At 36.4% G+C, this 25,796-nt stretch overlaps 1 protein-coding gene and 1 non-coding gene across 2 annotated transcripts in view; both read left to right on the top strand.

Annotated features, from left to right (window-relative positions):
• PIK3R3 (phosphoinositide-3-kinase regulatory subunit 3) overlaps positions 1–25,796 on the top strand; it is a 111,403-nt gene that overhangs the window by 5,221 nt on the left and 80,386 nt on the right. The gene's annotated exons all lie outside the window — the stretch shown is intronic.
• Positions 2,404–2,510, top strand: LOC142438149 (U6 spliceosomal RNA). Its single transcript, XR_012782578.1, has one exon. It is a non-coding gene; the product is annotated as a U6 spliceosomal RNA (small nuclear RNA).

Raw genomic sequence — 25,796 nt, 5'->3', positions numbered from 1 at the left:
AGTTTGAATCCACCAATTTCTCTATGAGAGAAAGATGAGGCTTCCTTTACCTGTGAGATCTACAGCCTTGGAGACGTAATGGGCAGTTCTATTCTGTCCTCTATGGTTGAGTTGAAATTGGCTCAGTGGCAGTGACTTTGTTCTTTTCCCTTTTTATAAATACAAAGTTTGTAAGTGTTTAAATTTCTTTTCTCATGCCCTTGGCCATCTAGTTAGTTTACAGTCTTGGAAACCCACAGAGGCAGTATTACTATGCCTAGAGGGTTGCTGCGAGTTATTTCTCATGTGCTCTCAAAAAATGACTTTTCATAGGTGCTTCCCTTCTGCCTGTCTTGCCAATACCTATCATTACCATACATCTTGAAGGTTTTTAGTAACTTCATGGGTGTTATGACTTATCACTGCCATTGTAAGGATTGAATCAAAAAGGAAATTTGTTTCAATCTTAATGTATTTTTTGCAGCAGTAAAAATAATGAATTTTTCAAATGTTAACATAAACTTTTTTTGTTTTGCAAATGTTAAAACTGAGGCACATAGAATTACTTGTAAGAATCTTTATTATTGCTGTTGTGAATACAGGAACTGCAGTTATTCCACAGCAGAACAGTTGCTGGATAGGCCTCTCAGAAAGTCCTGCCTTTTGTTATAAGAGATGTTAGAAGAGTACTTAAACACACACACACACACACTCTCACGTACCACGTTTACAGATTGTTATCTCTCATCTTGGCACCTTAGTGGTGACTTTTTTTTATTTTGGGAAGATTCAATAAATTACCTTATTTTTAAGTTAATGGGATATTGTAAAGTTATCTGTAGTTTTTTTAAAAATCAAAACAAACTTCTAAAATTTAAGGCTGCAACATTTTTGAAGTAGATTAGAAAATTATATACTTAATTGTCACTTAAAGATAAATCATAAACCGATACAGAAAAGTGGTCCACATTTTTTTGGTTAAAGTCTCAGTACCTGTCTGTACTCTTAAAAATTGAGGACCCAGCTTTTAAGTGTTGGACTGCCAATTGCAAGTTCAGCAGTTCAAATCCACCAGCTGCTCTGTGGGAGAGGCTGTCTGGTCCTGTGAATATTAACCATTTTGGAAACCCTAAGGAATGAGTCCAACTCTGTCCCATGGTATTGCTATGAATCTGAATGGACTATGGTAATGAGTTTGGTTTACAGTTTTAAAGAACTTTTGTTTAAGTAGGTTATATACTGATATCTACCACATTAGAATCAAACTGATTTAAAGAAAATTTTACTTAATTCACAGTCAATAAATAATAAAGCCATTACCTGCTTTTTTTATGATATAAAAAAGTATATTCCAAAAGACCAAACTCGTGAGAAGTGTTGCTGATTTACATTTTTGTAAATTTCTTTAATATGTGGTGTGTCTGTGTCTATAATCTGTTGAGAAATTTCACATGCCATAATTGAAAAAAATCCCACTGTACAGTTGTCAGAATGAGAGTGAAAAATACAAATAACATCTTAGTAACATTATAAAAATAGTTTGACTTTTTGGAATCACTGAAAAGGGTCTTGGAGTCTCATATGGATTCCTAGCACCATACTTTGAGAATCACTAGTCAAGAAGTTAACCTGACTACATACTTTAGTGGCCAGCCTGCAAAAATATCTTCTGACTTCTTTGAAGCTGATGAAAAGATTGTTTCAGGAAACTTACTTGCCTATCCTGGAATACTTTGTATTTTCTTTTTTTTTGTTACACTTTGTATTTTCGTCCTCGTAAAAATTTGGGTTAAGCAGCATTCTGGTGAACTGCCATACTGGTTCTGTGGTTGGGGAAAATGTCTGCTGAGGCACACTGAAGAAATAGGTCACCTGTCACTATGGGGTCCTTACTTTTGGCAGGTTGGGCATGTTCAGAGGTTGTATTTTTCCTTTTAAGCCTGAACATGGATTCACTTTATTATATAACTGCTTCTCCCAATGGTAAAGTATTTCTTTTATGAAGAATATATCACTTTTTAATACCATATAGGGTAAATGTTAATATCAAATAATGTAAAGGCCTATTCAAACATTTTTCCATCTTCTCATGGAATAGAGTTAATCATTGCTTTCATTTAGTATAGTTTATCTATGCTTTAATAGAAGTATGATGATTCTCCTGTTTGATATACTCTCCAGTGGTTCTTAACCTTCCTAATGCTTCAACCCTTTAATACAGTTTCTCATATTGTGATGACCCCCCCAACCATAGTTATTTTCATTGCTACTTCATAACTAATTTTGCTACTGTTATGAATCAGGTGACCCCTGTGAAAGGGTCATTTGACCCCCAGAGGGGTCATGACCCACAGGTTGAGAACCGCTGCTCTTCACTGTCATGTCATGCCTTTATATATTTTTTAGAATATAGAAAAAACTAGAGTGCTCGCTTCGGCAGCACATATACTAAAATTGGAACGATACAGAGAAGATTAGCATGGCCCCTGCGCAAGGATGACACGCAAATTCGTGAAGCGTTCCATATTTAAAAAAAAAAAAAAAGAAAAAACTAGGACATGTTAATGGCCACCATCTTTTAGCGAGGTATATAAAATAATTGCAAATGTATCTGTGAGATGAGATAACATTTTTTATTGTTATTAATGTGGGTAGGGCAGGGGAGGCAGCCTGAGTGTAGTAGAAATAACGTAATAGACTTTGAAAACAAATGATAAGGATTTCTAAACCAGCTTTACCATTTACCCTGCCCAAGTTTATACAACTAACACTTAACTTGCTGAGTCGGGATTACTGTATTATATCAAGTGCCTAGCACAGTGTCCAGCACATAGTATCTACCTAATAGATGGCAGCTTATATTTAAGAGTATGACTTCTGCTAGAAATGCAAGAAAACTCTTGCATTAAAACTTAAAAAAAACCATTTTATTGGGGGCTCGTACAAGTCTTATCCATACATACATCCATTGTGTCAAGCGCCTATGTACATTTGTTGCCACCATCATTCTCAAAAGCATTTAAAACTTTTTAAGCTCCTCTATTCTTTTCTTCATCCATGACATTTAAACAAGTACCAAATTTTAGTCATGTTATTTTTGGAAGTGTTCTCTAGGGTCTAATATCATGAGTCTATGGAAATGTAACTCCAAGCTATCCTTTAATTTTAATTCCTATTGCCCTTGTCTAGTTCTTCATCACCTTCTGTTTGAAATGATTCGTAATAAAGGTAGAAGTTAATAGTTGCTGATGTGTATTGAATAATTATTTAAAATAATTATGTTAAATACATTTATAATTTATTTTGTTCCCACAACAACCTTATGAAACAATGACTATTATTATTACACCTTATAGCAGAAAAGTGAGACTTGGGTAGCAAGCAATAAATAAAGCAAGTCTCTGCCCAGGCTCTTATGTAATACCTCCTAACTGTTTGATGTTTTTTTTCTCTTCAAATTTCTTAAAAAAATTTTTTCTCTATGGTACTCCACAAATTTATCCTGAAATTTTCAGCTCAAATTTTCCTACTGAAATGTTACTCTTATTGTTTTACTGCCCTTCTCAGAAATATTCAATGGCTCTACATTCCTTTTAAGCGGAGGCTCTACTGACTTACATTTCTTACTTTATTGTTGTTTGCTGTTGAGTTGATTCCACTCACAGTGACCCTGTAGAACTCCCCCATAGGCTTTCTTTGGCTGTAATCTTTTTGGAAGCAGATAGTCAGCTCTGCTACAGAGCCACTGGTGCATTTAAACCACCAACCATTTGGTTAGTAATAGGTTAAGCAGAATCCCACAGGTTTCTTCTCTAACTTTTTAACTTAACTTCTATTCATAGTTCCTATAAAATAATAGAATGTGTTTTATGATTTTGACACTAAATCACATTATTATGATATTAAAATATATAATTTATCTCAACAAGGTAAACTTAAAAAAAATCATTTTATTGGGCCTCATACAGCTCTTATCACAATCCATACATACATCAATTATGTAAAGCACATTTGTATAGTTATTGTCCTCATCATTCTCAAAATATTTGCTTTCCACCGAAGCCCCTGGCATCAGTTCCTCATTTTTTCCCCTCCACACTCCCCCCTCCCTCATGAACCCTTGAGAATTTATAAATTATTATTTTGTCATATCTTGCCCTGTCAGACGTCTCCCTTCACCTACTTTGCTGTTGTCTGTCCCTAAGGAGGAGGTTATTTGTAGATCCTTATAATTGGTTCCCCCTCTCTACCCCACCCTCCTGTTACCGCCACTCACACCCCTACCCCTGAAGGGATCATCCGCCCTGGATTTCCCTATGTTTCCAGTTCCTATCTGTACCAGTGTGCATCCTCTGGTCTAGCCAGATTTGTAAGGTAGATTGGGATCATGATAGTGGGGGAGGAGGAACTCGAGGAAAATCACATGTCTCATCATTGCTTCATTGCACCCTGACTGGCTCGTTTCTTCCCTGGACCCTTCTGTAAAGGGATGTCCAGTGGCCTACAAATGGGCTTTGGGTCTCCACTCCACACTTCCCCCCCATCATTCACAATGATATTATTTTTTGTTCCTGATCCCTTCGACACCTCATGATCGCACAAGCTGGTGTGCTTCTTCCATGTGGGCTTTGTTGCTTCTGAGCTAGATGGCCACTTGTTTACCTTCAAGCCTTTAATACCGCAGATGCTATATCTTTTGATAGCCGGGCACCATAAGCTTTCTTTACCACATTTGCTTATTCACCTGCTTTGTCTTCAGCGGTTGTATCGGGAAGGTGAATATCATAGAATGCCAATTTAATAGAGAAAGTATTCTTGCATTGAGAGATTGCTTGAGTGGAGGCCCAATGTCCTTCTGCTACCTTAATACTAAACCTATAAATATATGCATATAGATCTATTTCCCCATATTCATATATGAATATATTTACATATTTATATGCCTTTATTTAGACCTCTGTAAATGCCCTTTGCCTCCTAGCTCTTTCCTCTATTTCCTTTGACTTTCCTCGTGTCCCACTAGACTTTCCTCTTGTCCCCGTCATGCTCAGCCTTCATTTGGGTTTCAGTAATTCCTCTTGGTTGCATTACCCTTGATCATACATTACCAGGCCTCCTACACTCTCCTCACCAACGATTTGGATCACTTGTTGTTTCCTTACCCCTGGGTTTGTTAACATCATGACCTTTCCCCCACTTCCCCATCTTCCATGTTCCCCCGGAACTGTTGGTCTCGTTTTCTCCTCCACATTGTTCATCCAGCCTATCTTATTTATACATAGCTGTGGAGATAATAACGTGCATCAAAACAAGACAGAGCAAAGCCAAGCAACAATATACAACAAAACAACAACAAACCAATGACAATAAACACACACAAGAAAAAACAGCTTGTAGTTAGTTCAAGGATTGTTTGTTGGCCTTTAGGAGTGTTTTCCAGTCCAGTCTGCTGGGGCACCACGCTCTGGCCCCAAAGTCCACAACAAGGTAAACTTTTGGAGATCAGACCCTTGTATTTATTTCCTCTCTCTTTCTTTTTTTCACTGAACACTTGGGTGCCCAAATATTTTTCTTAAGTCTTACACCTGACCAGTTTCATTTTATGTCTTAATTTTTAAAATGCTGGTTCCATACAAGCCTTAAATTATAAAGATAATTTATCCTAAGAAAAGAAATAATAAAAATATCTAATATGTTTAGTCTCTGGGTTATGGTTGCCTGACTCACAAACCAAAAAACAAATACACTGTCATCAGGTCGATTCCAACTCATAGTGACCCTATATATGTTTTCCAAGATGATACATCTTTATGAGAGCAGACAGCCTTATCTTTCTCCGAATAGCTTGGGGGTTTGAACCATCAACCTTGTGGTTAACAGGTGAACACCTAAAAGTAAGGTTAAATAAGAACAAGATGGACCTGTTCTCACTTACCTACAAATTTGACTTAAAGACACTTAGGATTAGGAATGAGTCTTGTTTGTAAACCTGTACTTAGAAAATAAAAGACCTTGCTCATAAGGTTTTATTTTTGTTCATAAAGTTTTATCATTTGGAATAGTCATTTTTGAAACTGAAGAATTTGAAATGAATAGTAAGATTTTGACTTTGGTAGGCTAGTTTTACACAACACAAGACCAAATGGAAAATTGTTCCCCAATGTTGCTATTATAGCAGTTGGCTTCAGTATGTGTAAGACTTGAATTGGCATAAATTCCTTGGGTATATTTGTAAGTCATATAAAGTAAGAGGGTATTATTACTAAAATAGAAGAGGTAGGATTCTATTTTCAACCTGCTAGACCAGACCATTTTGCCTGCCTCTTACCATTATGAAAACAGTCCTATGAGTAGTGGTGAATCAACAAAAAGCTAAGGCCAGTAGCACCTTCCATCATGGTTTAGTCTTGGCCTTCCTGTTTTATGCTCTGTTTATTTGCCTACCTTTGGCTAACCAAACCCCCAAACCCAAAACCTACTGCCATGGAGTTGGTTCCTATTCATAGTGACCTTATATAGAGTTTCTGAAGCTACAAATCTTTATAGGGGCAGATGTCTTCAACTTTCTTATGACAGAGTGACAGGTAGGTTTGAACCACTAACTTTGGCTTAGCTGTCCAACATAGTCTATAGTGCTAACAGGGCTCTGTCTAAGGATACAGGACAATAAATTTAGAACATTTGTGTTTGAATAATCTTAAATACTTGTGTAATCTCACTGTTACAGTTTTTATTTTTAAAAATAAAACTAGATTCAGTCTTGAATAAAGACTAGCTCCAACCTTAAATAAAAATTGAAAATCTGCATGGGAATTCTATGGAAAAGGCATTACTGAAAATAATTTTTTGTGCTAGAATAATATTTTTTCTTTTTTATAACAATTTATTGGCATATAATTAATATATCATTCAATAGATCAGTCATATTAAGAAGAGTTATATAATTATCACCACAATCAATTTTAGACTTTTTAAATTATATTCATTGTTATTTCACCCCCCAAGAAATCGTTAATCCAGTACTGTCTCAATATTAACCTATTCTGAATTCCATATACAGAAAAATATACCATAACAAAAACAACTTAGTTAAACAGAAAAACCTCAATTGGAAAGTGGTTACACTTTGGGCTGCTAACCATGAGGTCCACAGTTCGAAATGACCAGCTAGCTCCTCAGGAGAAAGGCCTTTCTAATTCCGTAAAGAGTTACAATTTACCTATCACTTCATTAATTGATAAACATTTGGATTATTTCTCCCTTTTGGCTGTTGGTGAATTGTGCCACTGTAAACATTTGAATAGATATCTGAGTCTGCAAGTTTACATTTTTGATTAACAGCACTGTGTAATTCAGGTGAGAGATGATGGTGATTTGCACAATGGTGAAATTATGGAAGTGAAAGTGGTTGCATTTTGGTCAGGTTTGCACTTTATAAATATTATCTTGTTTGATTTTTACAACAACCTGTGAGGTGTAGGTACTATTTATCACCATTTTACAGATGATGAAACTGCAGTTCACTGAGGCAAGTAATTTGCCCAAGGGCACAAAAACTAGTAATTGGTAAAGCTGATTTGAGCACTGGTTGTCTGACTTTAGTTCATTTGCTTAACCATTATTTCAAGACACGACTAATTTCAGGTTTCAGAGAAATTTAAGGCTTTCCGTGAGCTGCTTGGGTGTATCTCTTTTTAAGCTTTATTTTTCTCCCCCAAGAGGAATATTTCACTAGAAAATTATAACAAGCATTAAGCAAAAGTAATTGTGAATAAAAAGTTTGACAAGTTACATTGGGTCAACATTGAATGCTAGACCAAGAATTCTGATATAATCCAATAGCTGTGAGGCAAAGCAGTGGCATAGACCTAGTTTCTAGAGATTCCGTTCCCAACTCTACATTCTTACCATGGTGTATAAACAGAAAATATACCCTGGTAAAATTTCACCATGTCACCACTGGATGGGCTACTTGGGACTCCTCTAGATTAGCTCAACCTTGTTGGCTTTTAGAAAGAAACATGTTTTTAAAGGACAATTAGATAGTTCAGATCTGTTGCAGAACATTAATTCCAGACTGTTGGTAATCCTGAATTGTAAGAGCAGCTATTGCATCTGTCCAATGGGAGCTGACCCAGGCATCTCTTAGATTTTCTAGGGCTGAGCCAGGGGCCTGGTTAAAGTAGGATTGCCTGATAATATGCACATAATACGTTCCATGCAATATTTAGGACATGCTTACACTAAAAAATAATTCATCTGACATTAAAAGTTAACTGTATATTCTGTATTTTTATTTGTTAAATCTGACCACATTACTTTAGGGGCTCTTGATTAAACAGAATTTGTTAGTACATTCTCCTTATCTTATTTAGGAGCCTTGCTGGTGTAGTGGTTATGGGTTGGTTGCATTACTAACTACAAGTTCTGAGGTTTGAAACTACCAACAGCTCCACTGGAGAAAGAAGAGGCTTTCTACACCTGTAAAGAGTTACTGTCTTGGAAACCCACATGACAACTCTTCCTTGTTCTATAGGATCACTGTGAGTCTCAGATGACTCGATGGCAGTGAGTTATTGTATTTAAGGATAGGTTTGTTACTTGATTGGGAGAAAGATGGGTCTCTCTACTCTTGTGAAGAGTTACAGTCTTGTATACACGTTGGGGCAGCCCTACCCTGCTGTATAGGGTCATGAGTTGGCATCAACTCTATGGCAGTGAGTTTATTTTTATTACTTGATATAGTGGATATTAGGATATTACCAATTTCTGTAATAGAAAATCCAACTGGAATTGAAGTAAAGAGATTTAATTGACTCCTATAATTGAAAGCCCATGAGTGAGAAACCCTTGTGTGGGTTGATCAGGCTTTCAGGGCTTGATTCTGTTTTTTTTTTTTTTTTAATCATTTTATTGGGGGCTCGCACAATTCTTATCACAATACATATATACATCTATTGTGTCAAGAACATATGTACTATTTGTTGCCATCATCATTCTCAAAACATTTGCCTACTTGAGCCCTTAATATCTGCTGCTCATTTTCCCCCTCCCTCCCCACTTCCCCCTACCTCATGAACCCTTCATCACTCATAAATTATTATTATTTTGTCATATATTACACTGTCCGACGTCTCCTCCCCCCTCCTGTCTTCTTCTCTGCTGTCCCTCCCCCAGGGAGGAGGCTATATGTAGATTCTTGTAATCAGTTCCCCCTTTCTACCCCACATTCTCTCCACCCTCTAGGCATCGTCACTCTCACCACTGGTGCTGGAGGAGTCACCTGTCCTGGATTCCTTGTGTTTCCAGTTGCTATCTGTGCCTATTCTCTGGTCTAGCCAGATTTGTAAGGTAGAATTGGGGTCATGATAATGGGGGGGGGGAAGTGCTTAAGGACTAAAGGAAAGTTATATGTTTCATCATTGCTACCCTGCACCCTACCTGGTTCATCTCCTCCCCACAACCCTTCAATAAGGGGTGTCTGGTTGACTAGCATTGGGCTTTGAGTCTCCACTCTGCACTCACCGTCATTTTCAATGATAGGATTTTTTGTTCCTTGATGCTTGATACCTGACCCCTTCTACAGCTTGTGGTCACACAGGCTGGTGTGTTTCTTCCATGTGGGCTTTGTTGCTTCTGAACTAGATGGCCAATTGTTTATCTTTGAGCCTTTAAGATCCCAGACGCTATATCTCTTGATAGCCAGATACCATCAGCTTTCTTCACCACATTTGCTTATGCACACGTTTGTCTTCATTGATCGTATCAGGGAGGTTGGCACCCATTGATAGGATTTTTAGTTCTTTGATGTCTGATAACTGGTCCCTTCTGCGCCTGTGGTCAGACTGGTTTGCTTCTTCCATGTGGGCTTTGATGCTTCTCAGCTAGATGGCCGCTTGTTTATCTTCAAGCCTTTAAGACCCCAGACGCTGTATCTTTTGATAGGCAGGCACCATTAGCTTTCTTCATTGATTCTGTTTTTCTGCAGTATCTTGACTACCTTCCCCTTAGGCTAGCTTTCCTGGTAGTTCAAGATGAAGCCTTTGGCTTTTGGACTGTCTATTTTCCTCATTAGTTGTTGGAAGTAAGGGAGAAAAAGACAACACAGACATCAGAACTTCATACTAATTGGACCATTCCCCTACCCACATTGTTCATTGTCGCAAAAACCTGTGCTTCTTAGAACTATAATTGTTACTTTCTCTGCCTAGACCAGTGGTTTTTAAACTTGAACATGCATCAGAACCACATGTAGGGCTTGGTAAAACAGACAGTTAGGCTTTGTCCTCTAAGTTTCTTATTCTGTAGGTCTGGGGATGAGTTAATAAGAATTTGCATTTTTAACAGTTTAATAGATAGTGCTGATTTTGCTTGTCCACACTGAGAATTTTGTTTCAGATCGGGGATTACTTTTGGAGGTAGTGAAGAAGTACCACTAACTCACTGACCATTGAATTAACTGACTCATCGTAACCCTGTGTAAGGTTTCCAAGGCTGTAAATCTTTTAAGGGAGTAGGTAGTCTCCCCTCTTTCCCTTGGTGGAACAATTGGTCATATACAAACCTCAGCAGTTGAGAGGGGAAATAAGATTCATTTTGGGAAGATAACCACTATGTCCACTAAAGAGAAGACATGTTTTTTGCCTGCTATTTTTTCCTTTCCTCTTATTGAGGTAATGACTTCCTGATTTTCCCCTGGGAACCATCATCCATTTGTAATTCATGTGACTTGAGTGGGGCTGATTTAGCTCATTGGTTTCAAGGGTGTGTGTGTGATGTTCACTCACTGCCTAATGTCAAGTCCATTCTGATTTATGGGACCCCTGGCCTGACCAATAAGAACACTGCATTCTCCTAGTTATAGTGATTAAACCAAAACTCATTGCCATTGAGTTGATTTTGCCTCAAAAGTGGTCCTGTAGGGCAGAGTACAACTGCTCCCTGGGGTTTCCAAGACTATAAATCTTTACAGGAGCAGAAAGCCTCATCTTTTTCTTATAAAGCTTGATTCGAACTGCTGACCTTTTGATTAGCTGTCCACCTTGTAATCCACTATATATCAGTCTCCTTAGGTAGAGTAATAGAAGAACACATAAACAAAAGAGGGAATGATTGATTTATTTTTACATAATGGAGAGAGAATAGCCTAGGTAAATGCACAGAGCAGGGCTTTCAATGGTCAGTTCCATTTGATCACCTACTGAGACCGTATTTCAGTCACCAAAAGAAACAAACAAACAGCCCTCACTACCATGGAGTCGAGTTTCTAAGACTAACTTCTGAGTTTCTAAGACTGTAACTCTTTATGGAAGTAGAAAGCCCTGTCTTTTTCCCATGTTGTGGCTGGTGGTTTCAAACTGCTGACTTTATGATTAGCAGCCCAACTAGTAACTACTGCACCACCAAGACTCTTTCAGTAAATTAGCTACTTTAAATATATGTTGACATTGATTATAATCCACCACAGATAAACTGATTCAGAATCTACATATTGGCAAAATCCTTCCTATGTATACCTTATTCAGCTTATCTGCAAATTCTCAGCAGGAGGCTGAACTAGAATGAACCAATTTGAATTCCTGACAGAGTTGTTAAAATACTTTGGTGTATTTTGGGGACTGTGTAGTTAAATTTTGTTGAAACATGATATGTCAAATGTGGTGGTAGATGAGTCTAGAAAAAGAGGTAAGGGTTAGATCAGAGGTTCTCAACCTGTGGGTCATGACCCCTTTGGGGGTCAAAGGACCCTTTCACAGGGGTCGCCAGAATCATACAGTATCAACATGGCAGTTATGAAGTAGCAGCGAAAACAATTTTATGGTTGGGGGGTCACTACAACATGAGGAACTGTATTAAAGGGTCACAGCATCAGGAAGGTTGAGAACCGCTGTGGTTAGACCATAAAGGACTGTGCATACTTGGGATTGGGCTTTATCCGATGGGAAAATCTGTGCCAACATTATGAGGAATAGATTGGAGGAGAGCAAGGTGAAAGAAACTGATTAGGAAGCTTCCAGTACAGACCAAAGTTATTATAAAGCTGGAGGAAAGTAATGGCAGTTAAAATGAATAGAAGAATTATTAAGTAGAGTTGATGGGATTTAGAAAATATTCAGAAAAAAATGAATCTAGAATTTCTTTTAGTTTTTTTTTGGCTGGGGAGATAATAATACTATAAAATTAAGCAATTTAAGGCAAACATAGGTTTGGCTATAAACCAAAACAAGTCCACTGCCCTCAAGTTGTTTGCAACTCATAGTGGCCCAGTAGAAAAGTAGTTTCTAAGGCTGTAACCTTTAAGAAGCACACTGCCATAGTCTCACATGGAGCCATTACTGGGTTTGATCTTTTGGTTTACAACTGAGTATTTTAATCACTGTATCACCAGGGCTCCTGGTTTGGACTGTATTTACTAACATTAAGTTTTTTCTGACTCATAGTGACCTTACAGAATAGAGTAGAACTGTCCTTCTGGGCTGTAAATCTTTATAGGAGTTGAAAACCTCATCTTTCTCTCATGAAGTTGCTGGTGGATTAGAACTGCTGACTCTAAGATTACCACCCCAATTGGTAACTCACTGTGCCACCAAGGCTCTCTGAAATAAACATGAGTCCCTGGATGGTGCAAATATTTAACACCCTCAACTGCTGGATGTTCAAGTCCACTCAAGTGATACTGTGGAAGAGATGTCTGGCAATCTGCTTCTGAAAACTCAGCCTTTGAAAATTCTGGAGCATAATTCTGTTCTGACATGTAATACCATGAGTTGAAATGCATTTGGTAGCAACTGGTTAAATTCAAAATGATGTAGTGGTGAGGTGGCCCAGGCTTTCTCCTTTTTGTGTGGTTCTTTTTCCCGTAGGCTTTACTGAGGAAAGGGAAGGGAGTAACGTCCGCTGCTTCTAGTCATAGTAAATCAGATACTGCTGAGTTCCTAAGGGTGGTGAGAGGTTGCAGTGTGAATTTGCCTAGTGGTCAGGATAAAGTAATGTTTAATTTTCAGATGTTTAAGTTCCCTAATCCTTTTTGAAAGAAATTTGGCATAAATTATAAGAATATTGCCTTTATCCATGAGTTAAGTTTAATATCGATGGGAAATATTAATTGCTGCAGCCATTGTGGGAAGTATGACAATTTCTAATAAAATTATTCTGGGGATCTCTCCTGTAGAACTAAAAGTAGCAACATGTAAGAAGATATGTATGGGAGATGTATTTTTCTAATCGTGTGGTAGAGATATGTGATAAAACATCTCAATCATTTTTATATGTATAATTCAGTGATTGCCATGTGTGTACCATTCCTTACTCTCTGGTTATAATTGCTTCATCCATTATAACACAAATTCTGTGTCCTTTAAGCAGTGCTTTTCTTCTTTTATCTGCCTCTACTAATGAAGAGTGAACTTTGGTGTCTGTATTTACTTATTCTGGATATTTCATATAAGTAGAATCATAATACAATTATTTGCTCTTTTGTATGTGATTTATTTTATATAGCATAATCTTTTCAAGGTTCACCCATTTTGCAGCATGTCTCAGAAGTTCAGTTCTCTTTATGACTAAGTATTCCATCATGTGTCTATGCACATGTACATAAGCATGTACATAGACATGTATACACATGTGCTTTTATGAACATATAAATGTAAGCATATATGTGTGTACACAAGTGTATCTGGATGTGAACATATGCATGTGTATTTATATGTTTATTTACTCATTTGTTGATAGGTAACTTTGTTTTTTCTACCTTTTGGTTGTTGTAAATTTATGAATTATGAAGGGTTCATGAGGTAGGGGGGAGTGGGGAGGGAGCGAGAAAATGAGCAACCAATATTAAGGGCTCAACCAGAAGGCAAATGTTTTGAGAATGATGATGGCAACAAATGTACATATGTGTTTGACATATGGATGTATGTATGGATTGTGATAAGAATTGTAGGAGTTTCCAATAAAATGATTAAAAAAAAATTTAACACCTTAAAAAAATAATGCTTCAGTGAATACTGGTGTGTAAGACTCTGAGCTCCTGCTTTTAATTCTTGTGGGTATGTATCTAGGCACGAAATTGCTGGGCGATAAGGTAATTCTATGCATAGCCTTTGAGGAACCACCCAACTTGTGTCCATAATAGCTTTTTATAGTCCTACAAACATTGGGTGAGGGTTTAAATTTTTTCCACATTTTCACCTATACTTGCGATTTTTATTTTTAAAATTATTTCATTAATTTTTATTTTTCAATCATTTTATTGGGGCTCTTACAGCTCTTATAACAATCCACTGTTTATAATTTTTTTAAATAACTGTTCTAGTGACTGAAGGAACCCTTGTGTCTTAGTGATTGCCCATTGGTTTGCTCATTGTCAGTAGTAGTTCAATAAGAGTTACAGTTCTGTCCCCACCAGGAGAGTTCTTCCCTACCCTATGGAGTGGCTATGAGTCAGAATTAACTTGATGGCAGTGCATTTGTTTTCTTGGTTTCAGTGCGTGTGAAGTGGCATCTCATTGTGATGTATTTGCATTTCTCTTAATGACTAAGCGATGTAATCATCTTTTCATGTGCTTATTAGCTGTCTGTGTTTTTTTTGTGGGGGGTGAAATGGCTGTTCAAGTCTTTTGCACATTTTGTTATCTTTTGTTTTTGATTTGTGACTTTGGAATCTGTTTTACCGCAATCTTTAGGGAGGAGCCCTCGGGATGCTGTCAGATAAGTGTTGGACTGCTAATTGCAACATTGGTTCAAACCCACTGGTCTTTTATTTCTCTGTGAGCTGGGATCCCTTGTTGGCAGTGTGTTTGTATTTTTTTTTTTTGTTGAGTCTTTTTGGAAGCACATTTTTGGAAGCCTGTTTCTTCCTTGGTGCCACTGACTGGGTTCAAATTGGCTATTTCTAGCTTTGGACAGTTGTAAATAATGCTGCAGTGAATGTTGGTATATAAGAATCTGTTGTAGCCGCCCCGGCACTTTACTTTGTCCATGCTTAGACTGTATTTTGTGATTGTTGGATTTTAGGAGTTCTTCAGATAAACTGGATATTAAGCTCTTGTCATATATGGGGGCCTACGTCTTTTTTACTGTCGCTTGTTTCTGCACTTGGTTAGTAAAATCCTTTGATGCACAAAAGTTTTAAACTTTGATGAAACCCAAATCAGTGGGTTAACTCATTTAAACTGGTTTAAACACATCAGCCAACTGCAGAAGGAGGATGAGGCAGTTTTCATCTGTAAAGATTAACAGCACTTGAAATAATGAAGCAGTTAAGCAGTTCTTTCTGCTATGATTCAGAATGGACTTGATCGCGATGATGTTTTCTTTTTTAAAAAAAATTACGGTGGAAAAGTATATCCTAAAGTATTTCCTTTATGTTTTATTTTTATTTATTTATTTAAACATTTTATTAGGGGCTCATACAACTGTTATACATACATCAATTGTATAAAGATCATCCGTACATTCTTTGCCCTAATCATTTTCAAAGCATTTGCTCTCCACTTAAACCCTTTGCATCAGGTCCTCTTTTTTTCCTCCCTCCCTCCCCATTCCCCCCCTTTATGTTTTATTCTAAGAGTTTTATGGTTTTAATTCTTACATTTAAACCTTTTATCCATTTTGAGTTAATTTTTTTATATAATGTGTGATATAGGTTCAATTTCATTCTTTCTCAGAAGGAGATCCAGTTGTCACAGCACCATTTATTGGAAAGACTATTCTTGCTCTATTGGATACACTTAATATCCTTGTAAAAAACCAAGGGACTTTTGTTTATATTCCATTGGTTTATGTGCCTATTATACTGACACCAGGCTGTTTTGATTCCTGAACCGTTACAGTATGTTGTGAGATTGGGAAATGTGAGTCCTCTGATTTTGTTCTTTTTAAAGATTTCTCTGACTGTTCAGGACTCTTGCAATTCCCTATACATTTGAGGATTGGCCTTTTCATTTCTGTGAAGAAGATTATTGGAATTTTGATAGGACTTGTGTTGCATCTATAGATTGCTTTGACATGTTAACAATATTAAGCTATGAATCCATGAATACAGAATTCCATTTATTCAGGTCTTCTTTAATTTCTTCCAAGCAATGCTTTGTAGTTTTCAATGAACAAGCGTGTGAATAGTGTACAAGTCTTTCACCTCCCTGATTAAATTTACTTAATGCTATTGTAAATGGAATTTTTTTTTAGTTCACTCATTGCTGTTTTATAGAAACCCAACTGATACTTGGGTTATTGACCTTGTATAACATAATTTTGCTGAATTCATTATTAGCTTTCTTGTGCATCTAGGATCAAATCATTTGTGAATAGTTTTACTCTTTTCTGGTTTGAATGCACTGGATATTATTTTCTTTCCTGATTGCTCTGACTAGGACTTACAGCACAATATTTAATAACAGTGGTGAAAGTGAGTATCCTTGATTTGCTTCAGACTTTAAGGGGGACCCTCCCAATCTTTCTTTATTGAGTTATGATATTAACTGTAGGTATTTCATAAAATGTCCTTTATCATATTGAAGAATTTCCTTTCTGCTTTTAGTTTGTTGAGTGTATTTTAATAATTAAAGTGTGGTGAATATTTTTTCAAATTCTTTTTCTGCATTGATTGAGATGAACATAACGATCCTTTACCTGTGTTCCGTTAATATATTGCATTGATTGGTTTCCTAATGTTGAATTACCCTTGCATTCCTTATCTTAAAGGGGTTTTTTTGGTAGTCAGAAGTCCTAAAATTAAGGTGTTGGCAGAGCTGTTTTTTTTTCTCTATAGACTCAAGAGGAAAATCTGTTTGCTTTTCTAGCTTGTAGAATTACCTATTGACTTCTGACTCTTTTCTCTGTCTTCAAAGCTATTAGAGGAAGCACCTTCAAATCTCTCTCTGACCTCACTCTGACACTCCTGTCTCTCTGACAGAAGGTACCTTTTTGACCTGTGGCTCGGCTCTCAACTTTCGTAATGCCGCCACCCTTTAATACAGTTCCTCATGTTGTGGTGACGCCCCTAACCATAAAATTATTTTTGTTGTTACTTCATAACTAATTTTGCTACTGTTATGCATCATATTGCAAATATCTGATATGCAGGATGTATTTTCATTGTTATAAATGGAACTTAATTAAAGCATAGTGATTAATCACAAATAATATGTAATTATTATGTGTTATGAAATATTTATTTCTAATGACAAATAAATGGAATTTTGTCTTGAAGCATGGTGTAGCATGGGTAACAGTCTTCACGATGGGTACTCGTAGGTGGGCGGACCTGCCTGGAGACAGAGGAACAGTGTCTCAGTTCCTAAGACCAGCAGAAAATATATGCTTTCTGATGGTCGTAAGCGACCCCTGTGAAAGGGTCATTCAACCCCTCAAGAGGGGTCATGACCCACAGGTTGCGATCCGCCGTTTTTGATCTCCCATGATAATCTTTTTACCTCAAAATTCTTAATTGAATCACAGTTCCCTATTGTCATGTAAGGTAACATATTTATAGGCTCCAGAGATTGGGATATGGACAGATTTTGCGGGTTGTTAATTATTCTGTCTCTTACAGACTCAAAACTTAAGAGCAAAAAAAATATTTTTTAATCATTGGGGGCTCATACAACTCTTACCACAATCCATACATACATCAATTGCATACAGCACATTTGTACATTCATTGCCCTCATCATTCTCAAAACATTTGCTCTCCACTTAAGCCCTTGGCATCAGCTCCTCATTTTCCCCCTCCCTCCCCACTTCACACTCCCTCATGAACCCTTGATAATTTATAAAAATTATTATTTTTTTCATATCCTACACTGTCCAACATCTCCCTTCACCCCTTTTCTGTTGTCCATCTCCCAGGTAGGAGGTTATATGTAGATCCTTGTAATTGGTTCCCCTTTTCCACTCCACCCTCTTTCTACCTTTCCCGTATCGCCACTCTTGGCACTGGTTCTGAAGGGACCATCTGCCCTGGATTCCCTGTGTTTCCAGTTCCTATCTGTACCAGTGTACATCATCTGGTCTAGCCAGATTTGTAAGGTAGAATTGGCATCATGATAGTGGCGTGCTGGATAGGAAACATTTAGGAACTAGAGGAAAGTTGTATGTTTCATTGTTGCTACACTGCATCCTGAAACAACCCTTCTGAAAGAGGATGTCCAGTTACCTACAGATGGGTCTTGGGTCCCCAGTCTGCACTCCTCCTCATTCACAGTGATTTGATGCTTTGTTCTTTGATGCCTGATACCTGATCCCATCGACATCTCATGATCACACAGGCTGGTGTGCTTCTTCCATGAGGGTTTTGTTGCTTCTGAGATAGATGGCCGCTTGTTTACCTTCAAGCCTTTAAGACCCCAGACGCTATATCTTATGATAGCCAGGCACCATCAGCTTTCTTCACCACATTTGCTTATGCACCCATTTGTCTTCAGCAATGGTGTAGGGAAGGTGAGCATCATGGAGTGCCAGTTTAATAGAACAAAGTATTCTTACATTGAGGGAGTACTTGAGTAGAGGCCCAATGGCCATCTGCTACCTTAATACTAAACCTATACATTTATACATATAGATCTATTTCCCCATCCTCATATATAAATATATTTACCAGGTATGTTTCTTAGGGTTTGATGAAGTTAGGAATTGGAAGTACAGATAAAAGCCAGAGTAACTTTACTGGCAGAGAATGAACTTGACAAATGTCTCTCCTTATTTTTGAATACTCGACACATCAGCCATGGAGGCCTAGCTTTTGACTGGGTTTATACATGTTTGGGAGGGGTACGTGAGATGAAATTTTAAAGCCATGCCTTTGTGTATCTGCTTCCTTAGGAGGAAAGAGCATTAGACTTTGTTAGATCCTGTGTTGCACTAAATGGGAAAAAGAATATTTCATTTACAAGGACTTTTTGGTAAAGATTATAACATACTATACTAGTAGCTGTTATATATAGTAATATTGAAAACAATACCCAGTTACTAGCCCCACCTCCCCTAACAAAACAAAAACTCCATTGCCATTAAATCTATTCTGTGTGTTCTGCATGGTTTCCAAGGCTGTAATCTTTGTAGGGGTGGGGGCAGACTGCAGCTGTTGGGTTCAAACCACCAAATTTCCCGTTAGCAGCCAAGCACCTTTGTTACTGGCTCCTGTAGCCAGTTTAGTATCTGGCACATAGGCATTGCTTCGTGTACCTTTCTAAGGGTCAGTGTTTTTGTGAACAGTAACAGGGAAATATTAGAGCGATTGGGGAGGGACTTTGTTTCAGTGATTTTTTTTTTTTTTTTTTTAGGTAGCTGCACATCTCACTTCTAGAAAATTACATGGCTTTAGTGTATGTTGAACTCTTAAGATCAGCATGGACAAAAGTTAGGACAAGAGAAGCAATGGGTTGTATTTGTAGAAAATGTTCTATTCATCATTTTGTCAATGGGTCATTTTACCATTTCCTATGGGAAAATTCAAAACATTTTTTTTTCCTGTTTCCAGTCTACCGCCCTCCCCTCCCCCGCCTTCAGTAAAATTCCATTGCTTTTCTTTCAGCATTCATGGATCTTCACTTCTCCTTACTGTAAGCCTAAATGGTTAGTGATCATCTTCTGCCTTTTGTTGAACGTCTTTTATCTGCAAGGCAACCAGAATTGAAGATGCAAAGATAATTGTGTTTTGAGGAACTGCTAGGGTTTTGGTGTGAATAAAGGGAAAGGTACCTGTGGGAGTGTGATAAGAAAATGGGCCTGAAAGAGCAAGCAGGGACCAGAGTATGAAGAATCCTATGTGTTATACTGAGGAGTTTGGACTTTATTCTATAGATGGTGGAAACCTTTGAAACATCGTTTCAAAACTATCAAATTTAAGGCTAAAAAAAACCCCCAGAAGGTAGGAAAAGTACTAGAGATTGGTTTCTGGGAAAGCTCAGGCCAGGGGAGATTTACAAGCAGGAAGAAATGACTAATAGTGTTTTTTTAAAAAAAAAGAGTAGGAGGACCTTAGCAAGACTAATATATTTATTGATTGAGACTAAAGCTAAATTACAGTAGATTTAAAAGCATTCGAGAGGTGCAAATATAGATTACCTTTAGAAAACTTTCTGTGAAGCAAGTGAGCAGTTGTAAGAGAAGTAGAGCTGAATAATTTTTTTTCAAGTATGAGTTTAGTGGTTGTTGTATGTTTATAGAGATGAGACAGTAGAGAGAAGTTTGAATATATTGCACATTGTGATTTGATAGAACAGGAAGGGGACTGGAGGTGAGAAGGGGTTATTAGACTAAAGAAAGAGAAATCATTGTCTTAACATTTTATAGAAAGATTTGAAGAAAAACATACGGTACCTTGGAAAAATGTGAGGTCAGATTTTTCTTTCTCCTTTTGGTAGAAGATCACTCTGGGAGGAAGATCCACAATATAAGTATGTGTATACATAGTACTGGGCTTGAGATTTAGATAGTCATTGATGACTGTGGTGGGGGTGGATTGTCACAGATATATATTTTATATATAGATGAAATATGAACAGGTTAAGCAACAGTTAAGATTAGACATTTGTGCTAATATGAGTTCCCAACTGGTTTCTGATTCTCTTCTGTAGAACTCAGTATTGGTGGTTTGGGAACAGAGAAAGTAGATCTTTGGATTAATTCCCCATGACAGACATTTTATTTTATTTAGTTATTTTCAAAAATAGCTTTAATTATAATTTCAGTCAATTGTATTCTAGGATATACTTCCTTTTTAAGCCTACTTTTTTCATCTGTAACAAAAATGTTTTCATATATGAACTTCTTGTAGCACCCTCGTGTATACAGTCTCAATATTTCTCTTAGAGTATTGCTCTTTTATTTTTCAATAAGAAAATGAAATTAGGAGAGATGAATAATAATATAAGCAGTAAATAGCTAAGTGTCAACAGAATGATAACAAGTGCTATAATACAGTTCTAGAAAAGGGGATGTGCTAGGATAGGAAGGAAAGCTTTCAAAATGATGGGTTTTGAAGTACAGAGGAGCCCTGGTTGTGCTGTGGGTTAGACATTGGACTGCCTACCTTAAGGTCAGTAGCTGCATCTGGGCAGAATGATGAGGCTGTCTTGCTCCTGTAAAGATTCAGTCTCAGAAACCCTCTCTATAGGGTTGCTATGAATCAGAATTGACTTGATGGCGGTAGGTTTTGTTTTATTAAATGGAGGACAGGTAGGATAGTAGTTTTGGTTTCTTCCATGAACTTTCTATATTAAATTTAAAAAAAAGATTTTCTGTAATGGTCATGCTCTCTCGTGTTTCTGGAGCCTTTTTCTTAGATAAAGAAATCTTGCTTATTTCTGTTAGATGGTTAAAGCTTTTTGTGGATGTCAGAAAGGGATCCAGCATACCAGGAATTTCTAGATCTTTAATGCACCACATTTACTGTGGAAGGAGTGGAAGAACTAATGACTTTCAATCAACTTTGCAAATTGAGTTAGGAGCTCCTTGCTAGACCTTCTACAAGTAGCATCAAGTGTTAGTATAAATCAATAGGTTTAGTTCTTCCTTTCAGTAGGCAGGTATTTATATACAAATAGTTTTACTATGGTTAATGAAAGAAAACACTTTATTTGAAACAACAATGTAAACATATTGAAACCAAAGAGATATCTCTTTTGTTATGCAGAACTGAAATGGGCAAAAATAAAGACTTTTCCCTTAAAGTAATAATAGTTTAAATTTCTACTTCTCTTTCTTTCCAATCTTGATACTTTCATTCTGTGGGTTTAATGAAAGAAAAATTTCAGTATGAAATATATTGTCAATAATATATAAAAAGTATTTAGTAAGGATGACCTCACTGTACTCGAAGATAAAGGAAGGATTGTCCTTTGTGAATTTGTTATTCATCAGTATTTATATTTTAGATGTCTCTAATTGCACCCATACATTAATTTCTATAAGTAATAACCATTGTATTCTGTTTCATTTGTATATCTCAAGTCCCCACTTAATGAATTATAGTTTAAAACAATCTAAGATACTTTTAAATAAGAAATACCTAGGAACTATGAAAATGGAAGATATAAAGACCAATGAGAAATTAGCTTAAATAGGGAAAGCACTTTAACAAAAAAAGTTACGTATAGAACTGATCACAATGATTGACTTATAACCTCCCACCCACCATCCACCACCCACCCCAGGGGAGTGAACAAAAGAAACGTGGGTGAAGGGAGACAGCGATGTTGTTAAATATGAAAATAAAAAGAATTTATTAAGGGTTCATGAGGGTGGGAAGAAAGGGGGGAGGAAGGGAAAAAAAGAGGAGCTGATACCAAGGGCTGAAATAGAAAGATAATGTTTTGAAAATGATGATGGCAACATTGTACAAATGTGCTTGATACAATTGATGTATTGATTGTTATAAGAGCTGGAAGAGCCCGCAATAAAATGGTTTATTAAAAAATATATTAAGTGTAATTTACCAAAACTAACTGAGAAGTGGAAATTTTTCATTGAACCCTTTAACCATTAAAGACATTGAATCAGTAATAATAATGGGAAGAAACCCAAATTATTGTTACACAGTCCCAGATCCATACAGTTTTATGAGTGAATGCTACCAAGCACTTGAGCTTTTCATGAGTCTTGAAAAAGGAATGTTCACATACTCATTCAATGAGTTATTAATGAGATGAATGTTACCTATATAAAAGGCCAAGATCATTTACTATTGTTATTAAAGAAAACTAGATGGTTAGAACAAAGATCAATATATAATTGGAGTCTATATGTCAGTAGCAAATAACATAATTTGAAAAAGCAATAGCTGGAAAAATACCTATGAATAAAATCAATGAAAGATGCCCATAACTATTTTTGGACAACACTATAAAATTTTATTGAACGACATTAGAGGAAATCTAAATAAATTGCAGAAAGCCATATTAGTGATAGGAAGACTCAATATTAAAAACATGGCCATTCTTTCCAAGTTAATTTATACGTTAAATGCAATTCTGTGCGGTTTTGTTTCATGTAATTTCAGAAGCTAGATCCAAAATTTATATAGATCAAACTGTCAAGAAAAATTAAGAGGGAGACTTACTCTATCAAATAGTAAGACTTATCAAGCCATAATAACTAAAAGGGATCTAGATCAACCAATGGAACAGCATACAGAGCCCAAAAACTGAACCCGTACATATAAGGAAATTTAATACACGACAGAGTTTTGCTTGTGAGTGAAGAGTGAGTGAGATGCTGAAGCAGTATATGGGCAAATGGTCATCAATATGAAATGATTACGTGGGAGAACTACCTCACATCTTATGAACAAAATCCCCAAACCAAACCCACTTTCACTGAGTCAATTGTGGTTCGTAGCAGTCCTATATAGGGTTTTTTTTTTTTTTCCTATATAGGGTTTTTGAGACTAAATCTTTACAAAACAGACAGCTTCTTTTTCCTACAGAGCAGCTGATTGTTTTGGACTATTGAGCTTGCTTACCTGATAGTGTCTCCAAGGATCAGTTCCTAAAAAATTAAAGAAGTAAATATGAAAAGCAAGACTTTTAAAAATAATATAAAAGAATATGATATCAAGACAGGGAAAGATTTCTTTTAAAAATACCTGGAATGTGAAGTCTCAATGTGTAGATAAAAAAAGGACACAAAAGGTAACATGAAATTGCAAGATACCCTACCATCTTGTAGAAAATGTTTTTATAATATATAACTAAAGAGAATTAATTTCGGGAGGGTGGAGGGAAGGTGAGGGAGAAAGGGGGAACAAATTACAAGGCTCTACATATAACCTCCTCCCTGGGGGATGAACAGCTGAGAAGTGGGTGAAGGGAGACGTTGGATGATGTAAGATATGACAAAAGTAATAATTTATAAATTATTAAGGGTTCATAGGGGAGGGGGGGTACCAGGGAAGGAGGGGAAAGAATAAGGGGCTGATGCCAAGGGTTCAAGTAGAAAGCAGATGTTTTGAGAATGATGAGGGAAACAAGTGTACAAGAGTGCTTGACACAATGGATGTATTATGGATTGTGATAAGAGTTGTGCGAGCCCCTAATAAAATGATTTTAAAACTTTTAAAAATAAAATATCCTTTTATTGGGGGCTCTTACAACTCTTAACAATCCATACATCAATTGTGTCTGGCATATTTATACATATGTTGCCATCATTCTTTCTAGACATTTGCTTTCTATTGAGCCCTTGGTATCAGCACCTCTTTTTTTCTCACCATCCCTCTAAAACTTGTTTTTGCCAGCTTTCTTGCACACTTGGGTTAATGAAAATTCATCCCTTGAGATCTTGAAGAAGCAAGACAATCTATACTGAACATTTAAAACCTCATTGAAGTTAAAATATATCAATAAATTTAAAAAATTAATTTCTGGAATATATAAAGAACTTTTTATAAACATACTAATTTTAAAATCTGGACTGGTAATTTATAGATGAAGAAACACAATTATCTACAGATAACCCTCAACCTCAGTATTTATGGGAATGCAGATTAAACCATCAATGCAGTCATAATTTGTATTCATTATACTGGTGAGGTAAAAGGAGCCTGATGGTGTCGTAGGTTACACATTAGGCTGATAACCGCAAGGGCAGCAGTTCAAAACTACCAACTGCTCTGTCGGAGAAGGATGAGGCTTTATACTCCTGTGAAGGTTTATAGTTTTATAAATTGATAAGTGCAGGCCTATTCTGCCTATAGGGTTGTGATGAGTTGGGATTGACTCAGCAGTGAGTTTTTGGTTGGATACTGGTGATATGGAATAATGAGAGTTCTCATGCACTGTTGTGAGGAGTGAATTATCAATTGGAGCCCAACTTTAGAGAAAGCAATTTTGCAGCAAAGTATATACTCTAGAGGGACTCTGGAACATAGGCATAAGTTTGTATATGGGACAAATACAGGGAAGTTCACAAGGCTATTGTAAAAGTTATAGAGCCAACTCAAGTTTCTATTAGTAATAGAATTAATGTTTTGTAGAATAATCATAATGGAATAGTATTGAGTAACCGGTTGCTGCCAGTGTTTTTCTTTTTGGTGTTACTGTAAATGGAATTGTTTTCTTAATTTTATTTTTGTGTTTGTTAGCATATAGAAATATAATTATACAATTATTTTATATATTGATCTATCTTGTAACAATAAACTTTTAAAAATCCTTTTAAAAAATCCTTGTGAATTGTGTTTAGTTTTTTGTGTGTGTGAATTCATTAGGATCATGTCATCTGAAAATTAAGATAGTTTTGCTTCTTCCTAATTTAGGTAAATTTTACAGTTTTTACTTTCCTAACCTCCCGAGTAGACATACTTATCTTGTTCTACATTTTAGGAAGAGAGAATTCAGTCTTTTTACCATTAAGTAAGATGCTTGTTTTTGTTGTTAGATGCCTCAGGATTTTTATTTTTTCCTGGAGATGCTCTTAATCAAACTATGAAGTTCTAGTGTGCTCAGTATTTTTGACATGAACATGTTGGGTTTTGCTATATGCTCTTTGCACATCTATTCCTCATGTATTTTTGTTATTAATATCGTTTACTATATTGATTTTTGCTTGATGCACTACTCTTGAACTCTTTGGGTATACCCAAATGTTTACAGTGTTATGTAATCCTTCCTTATACATTCCTAGAGTCCATTTAATGGCATTTTAAAAAAGAATTTTGTGTTTATGGTTATAAGGGATAGTGCTCTATGGACTTACTTTTTTTTAAGAAAGACAGCTTTTTACTTTATTTGAGATATAGTTTCACATGCAGCTGTAAGAAATAACAGAGCAATATCATGTAATAACATCTTGAAAAATTATAGTACAATATA

Source organism: Tenrec ecaudatus, chromosome 1 (genome assembly GCF_050624435.1).
Source record: "Tenrec ecaudatus isolate mTenEca1 chromosome 1, mTenEca1.hap1, whole genome shotgun sequence".
Classification (NCBI taxonomy): domain Eukaryota; kingdom Metazoa; phylum Chordata; class Mammalia; order Afrosoricida; family Tenrecidae; genus Tenrec; species Tenrec ecaudatus.
Note: the sequence above shows the minus strand (reverse complement) of the source record. Positions and strands in the feature narration are given on the sequence as shown.